Below are 6,954 nucleotides of genomic sequence, written 5' to 3'. Positions count from 1 at the left end.
CGGCCACCAATAACCTTAAGTGATGGCTCGGTGAACCAAGGATCTTCCTCTAGTGTGGCTTCCACAGATTCCTTCATGCAGTTCCTCTAATAACAGCTCAACCTTTTCAGGATGCACGCACAACAAATACGGCCCTGAATAAGAACGTTTGTATAGTTTCTGATCCTCGGACAACCAGAACCTGGCTGCTTTCCTCCGAATTTTATCGGCTTCTCCCTTCTCTTCAGGCAGGATATCTTCCTTCAGAAACTTAACCAGCGGGTCCATCTAACTGGGAACAGCCCTGACCTAATGTACTTGAATTACTCCTTTTCCTGCTTCGGTAGGCTTATGCAGGTCCTCAACGAGGATAACTCTCGGCAAATCTTGTGCCGAAGAGGTGGCTAGAGTGGCCAAGGAGTCAGCGTGTGAGTTGCCACTCCTAGGAATATGCAACAAGCTAAAAGACTTAAACCCTAACTGCAGATGTTTAGCTCGGCTCAGGTATCCCTGCATTCTTTCGTCCTTTGCCTCAAACTCTCCCTGGACTTGACCCACAACCAGCCTTGAGTCCGAGAATACTTTTACTGCCTTTCCTCCCATCCTTTGGACCATACTCATCCCCATCAATAGGGCTTCATATTCCGCCTCATTATTCGTCGCCGAGAAGCCCAACCTTAATGCTTTTTTAATAACGATTCCTTTGGGGGATATCAGCACTAGCCCCACTCCGGAGCCTCTCTGGTTTGCCGCACCATCCACGTACGCCTCCCAAAGGGAAGGCTCTTGTTGAAAAATCATGCCAACCGATTTTTCACCCATGTCCGATGTCGGCTTTACCTTTTCTAGCCGGGGCTCTGTGAACTCGGCTACCAAATCAGCAAGCACCTGGCCCTTGATCGAGGTACGTGGCATATACTTGATGTCAAAAACCCCTAGGATCGTCCCCCATTTTGCAATTCTCCCAGTGTAGTCTGCACTTCGGAGTATAGCCCTGAGTGGAAGCTGGGTGAGGATGATGACTGTATGGGCTTGGAAGTAATGCGGGAGCTTTTGTGTACCGTGCACCACCGCTAAAATAGCCTTTTCCAATGGTAAATAATGGACCTCGACTTCATGAAGCGACTTACTTACGCAGTAAACAAGTTTCTGCACACCGCCCTCTGTTCGGATCAGCACCAAGCTTACGGCATGGGTAGCTACAGCGATATATGACAAGACCTCGTCGGGTTCAGGGCTGGACATGATTGGTGGTCGAGCTAGATAATCTTTCAACTGTTGGAAGGCCACAGCACACTCTTCTGTCCACTCGAACCCTTTCCACTTGTTAATTAGGAAAAAGAAGGGCCGACACCTATCCGCTGATCGAGAGATAAATCGATTTAGGGCTGTCGTCATCCCTGTCAGTTTCTGAACCTCTTTGGGATTTCGAGGAGCCTGCAACTCATTGATGGCCTTTATCTGATCAGGGTTGACCTCAATTCCCCTGTGAGTCACTATATATCCCAGAAACTTGCCTGACCCCACACCAAACGAGCACTTAGCAGCGTTCAAGCGTAGCTTGTACTTCCTGAGAACTTCAAAAGTGCTTTCTAGGTCCTTCAAGTGCTCGGACACCACTTTGCTCTTCACCACCATGTCATCTATGTAAATCTCGATATTCTTTCCCAGCTGTGGTTCAAACATTCTCGTCATCATCCTCTGGTAAGTAGAACCCGCATTTTTTAAACCGAAAGGCATCACCTTATAGTGATAGTTGCCCATGGGAGTCACAAAAGCAGTCTTCTCCTGGTCTTCCTAGGCTAAGGGTATCTGATGATAGCCTTGGAATGCGTCCAAGAAGCTCATTCGGGGGTGCCTGACGGTGGCATCTACTAGCCGATTGATTTTAGGCATGGGGAATGGGTCTTTAGGGCATGCCTTGTTTAAGTCGGTGAAGTCCACACATACTCGCCATTTCCCGCTCTTTTTCTTCACCACCACAGTATTTACTAACCACTCTGGGTAGAAAACTTCTTTAATAGCCCCAGCTTGTTTGAGTTTTGCCACTTCTTCCCTAACTGCCTCGGCGTGTTCCTTAGACGGACGCCGATGAGGCTGCTTCTTAGGGGTGATCATGGGGTTTACTTTCAAATGGTGGCATATAAATTCCGGATCCACCCCAGGGGCTTCATAAGCGTCCCAAGCGAATACGTCGAGGTTTTCCTTAAGAAGTTGCACTAACTCCTCTTTTTCCTGAAACGGCAATTGGGATTCGAGTTGAAAGAATTTCTCGGGATTATCCCCAATGATGACTTTCGTCAAATCTTCGCACCCTGCGCCCTGGTCTGGATCTTCAATGGGTGATGACTGGTGCTTTGGTTGCTATAAGCCCCTGGTTGATGGCTCGGCTCCTGGCTCATGTTGAATGGCAGCCACTAAGTATTGCCTTGCTACAAACTGATCCCCCCGGATTTCGCAAACTCGGCCTTCGGAAGGATATTTGATTTTCTGATGCAAGGTGGAAGAAACTGCCCCCAGCGCATGAAGCCAAGGTCTGGCTACAATTGCGGTGTAGGGTGAGAAAACGTCCACAACTATGAAATCCACCTCCACCACCTCTGAGCCAGTCTGCACAGGCAGTCGTATTTGGCCCTTCGGGGTAACAACTCTTCCTTCAAAACTGATCAGCGAAGAATGATATGGTGTTAAGTCACTAAGTTTAAGGTTCAGCCCCCTGTAGAGATCAGGGTACATTATTTCCGCAGCGCTTCCTTGGTCAACCATCACCCGTTTCATATCGTACCCCCCAATTCTAAGGGTGATGACCAACGCATCATCATGAGGCTGGACAGTGCCCACCTTGTCAGCGTCCGAGAAGCCTAAAACTAGCTAATCATCAAGTTTGCACTTCTTCGGACCCTGGCCAGATTCCCCCACAGGTAACTGATCCACAGACAAGACCTTGGATGGCCAGGATCCTGTTCTCTCTAGGGCCGCAAAGATAACGTTGATAGTTCCCAGAGGGGGTTTGAAAGGATCATCCCTTCGGGAGTCCGCGCTCATTAGACCTCTTCGGCTGCTAGTGTGATGTAGGAGATGCCGCAATTTCCCTTCGCTGACTAGTTGTTCCAAATGAATCCACAAGTTCCTACGGTCCTCAGTCGTGTGCCCATGATCCTGGTGGTATTGGCAGTAAAGATTGCGATTACGTCTGTCAGGATTCCCTGCCATCTTGTTCGGCCACTTGAAGAACAGCTCGTTCTTGACCTTTTCTAAAACTTGGTGGACTGGGTCCCTGAATACGGTGTTGACAGTCTGGGGATTGGCTGTTCCTGATTGCACAGGAAAATCTCTCCTCGGCCTGTTGCTGGTGTATCGATCCGACCTGAAATCCCTCTTTTCCAGGGGGATAACCTTTTCCTTGCCTTTCCCTTGTTGTTGGTCTTCTTCAACTCTCTTGTACTTCTCAATGCGGTCCATTAGCTGACGAATGCTAGTAATGGGTTTACCAGACAGGGATGTCCTTAAACCGTGATCGGTAGGGAGGCCGAGCTTAAACGTTTCCAGGGCCATTGCGTCAAAATTGCCCTCCATGTCATTAAACATTTCCCAATATCTATCCGAATACACCTTCAAGGATTCTCCTTCCTACATGGTCAAAGACAGCAGAGAGGACAGAGGTCGGGCCACTCTTCGGCATGTGACAAATCGTGAACCAAAAGCTTGGGTGAGCTCTTTGAAGTAGCTGATGGAATTTGGGCTCAGTCCATCGAACCACCTCATGGCAACTGGCCCAAGACTGGAAGGGAAAACCTTGCACATCAGCGCTTCGTCCCTGGAGTAGACAGCCATCTTTTGGTTAAAATGACTCACGTGTTCCACGGGGTCTGTTTTGCCGTTGTAGATGGTGAACGTTGGTTGGTTAAAGCGCCGAGGAAGTCTAGCCTCTTCAATCCTGCGCGTGAAGGGTGACCTGGAAATCTGGTTTAGAGCCTTGCTCATGGCGTCGCTTCCGACATCTCCACGTGATGGGCTTCTGCGTTGTCCCTTGTGAGGAGATTCCTGTTCATAGGTATAGGATTCGCTGGCTGGTGTCTTGGATTTGGGTTGATAGGTGACGTTCGGCTCATCATCAGGGTCCTCATTAGAGTACGAGGAAGCCCATTTCCTCTTCGCATGGCGTAACTCCCTTTTTAGCTTGTCAACCTCCCGCTGCAAATCTCGGTTCTTCTCTGCATGGGACATGTGGCTTCCGCCATGTGACTGGCCCTGACCAGGGGGTATGGTGTGCACGCTACCCTCGCAGTCTTGTCTCCGCTCCAGGTTAAGGAAAGGGTCCTCGTGCTGGGATGCCCTAGACTCTGCTTCTTGTTCACCGCGTTCAGCCATCACCTACTATTGTCTCCACCCCTGCGCAAGCTCTCTCCACAGATGGCCGCCAATTGTAGGGTTAGTTTTTGTAGCCCAAACCCAAAGGATATGGGTTAAAGGCCCAACGAACCCAGAACAGAGAGTGGGCGAAAGAGCTGGGCTGGTTATAAAGCACAAAACAGTTGGCTAGGTTACGTGCAGTGATGATAATATGAACTAAAGCTCAGAAAACTCCATGAATGAATGTCCGAAGAGACATTTTATTGAGTGAACAGTGATTACAACATTCAGAGGTACAGTAAAGCTTTTCTTTCTCTTTCTCTTTTTCTTTTCCGGGTCCCCATTATCAGGGACCCTTCTTCTTTATATAGCATCTCTTCCTATCATCTCCATAGTCCACCTGTTCTTCATCTGCGCATCTACTCAAGTGCATGTCACGTCATGTGTCTACTTTAGTTCTTTGTGAGTGGCGGTAGCTGAGGTTGCACTGTTCAGGGGTCTTCTCCACATAAATGCGGCCAGAAAAGTTGTTGCTGAGCATTAAATGCGGTGGTAGCAGCTTTTCCTTTAGATATTTTTTAGTTCTGGTCATCTCCGAATCCATCCAGGACTTATCATTACCGTTGGGATTGTTAGGAAGATTAGTCGGACCTTCCACACGTTTGTTTGATCAAGGCTTGTCGTAGCCGATGAGCAAGACGTCTTCGGACCAATGGTGACCTCTTCGGACGACACTCCCCCTCTGCTTCTGAGCTTCCTGCTTTAGATGGGCCACCCCAACCACCTATTGATCCTCGGAAATACAATAGTCCTTAACAGGGGGTTCTGGGCCCGTTAAGTAGCTTTGGGCTTTTTTCCCCCTACATATATATATATATATATATATTTAAGTAGATCCAACAGTAAAAAAAAGGTACTCATTAATGCTAATATTTTGATTAATATCCCATTAATTATCCCTTATTTATTGCATTTCATACCTATCTCTTAACCTAAAAAAACACAAAAAAAGCATAGGTCTCTCTCTAAAAAAAAACTTACTTTGATTATTTTATTAGAAAATAAAAGGTTAAAATTTAACAAGACAATAGACAAGTATACACATATACACATATGCTGGAAATGAAAGAATGAGCCTTGACAATGGTTCCTAAGTACATGAATAATAAGAGCTTATAGAAACATAATTCCCAAACAAATCAAAAAGCTGTGATCCCTCTAAAATTTCAACAACAATCCATGAATCCTTTGCTGAAGTACAAAGGTGAGCATGATTTATCCCAAAAAGAAAAAGAAAAAGAAAGGTAAGCATCTTTTAATACCATAGTCTACATCTAAAATACACTACCACTTTAATAAGATTTTCTCTCTTTCCGTATTATGAACAAAAATGTCAATGATCCATCATTTAATTTTTTTTTGGTAAATACGATTTTTTAAAGTAAATTTTATTTATTTATTTGAGATTGAAACTTTGAATGAATTGGAATTATTAAAATCAGGGAAAGTCAACAATTGGGCACCCTCACCGTCCCATATATTTGATCAATTTGGTATCCTCTGGTTTCTTTTTCTTATTCCCTTCCAATGCATAGATTATCAAATTTGATATTGGGCTTGGTCTTTTACTCGGCTTGGTTTCTTATACAGTTTGGGTTTTTTTTTTTTTTTTGCTGGCAACCTGTAAAGGTGGAACAATGGTGGAGGAGCAATGGTGGAGAAGACAGAGAGAGAGAGAGAAACAAAGAGAGAGATAAACGTAGAAAGAGAGTCAGACATTAAACATTTTTGGGTTTAGAGATAGGTTTAAAATGTAATAAATTAGGGTAATTAATGAGATCTTAATAAGAATATTTGTAATAATAATGGTCTTTTTTTAACTGTTGGAGCTACTTAAATCCAACGGTTTAAAAAATGTGTAATTTTAAAGAGTTACACCAAGTGTAATTTAGACCCATCTCATATATATATATATATATATGTTTAAGTTACACTTGGTGTAACTTTAAAAAGTTACACATTTTTTAAACTATTGGATTTAAGTAGATCAAACGGTTTAAAAAAACTATAATTATTACAAATATTCTGATTAAAATCTAATTAATTACTTTCATTTATTACCATCTAAACCTATCTCTAAACCCAAAAAAAAAAAAAAAATTGACTTCTGACTCTCTCTCTCATTTACTTTTCTCTCTCTCTCTCTCTCTCTCTCTCTCTCTCTCTCTCTCTCTCTCTCTCTCTCTCTCTCTCTCTCTCTCTCTCTCTCTCTCTCCATTTCTCTCTCTCGTTTCTTTCTCTCTTTCTCCTCCATCACCTCCAACAGCCCATCATATTTCTCTCCAGATTTAATCCACTTTTGCTTCTAAAGTTGAACCAAATAGAAACCTATAGTTTCCCACTTATTAACTGTGCATGTAGATGCATCAAAGTATAAAAAAACCATTGTAGGATTCAACTGGGTGAATTAAAATTGAAGCCCCGTGCATTGTTTGTTGATAAATTGATTCATGAGGACAACATAGACGCTAGCTTAAATCAATAAATTTCCTTGTCTTTGTTTTTATTTCTAACATACAAGTCAAAGTTTGCCAGGTGTGCAATATAACATAGGATGAAAAG

This window comes from Quercus suber, unplaced genomic scaffold (genome assembly GCF_002906115.3).
Source record: "Quercus suber isolate HL8 unplaced genomic scaffold, Cork oak 2.0 scaffold_960, whole genome shotgun sequence".
Lineage (NCBI taxonomy): Eukaryota > Viridiplantae > Streptophyta > Magnoliopsida > Fagales > Fagaceae > Quercus > Quercus suber.
Note: the sequence above shows the minus strand (reverse complement) of the source record.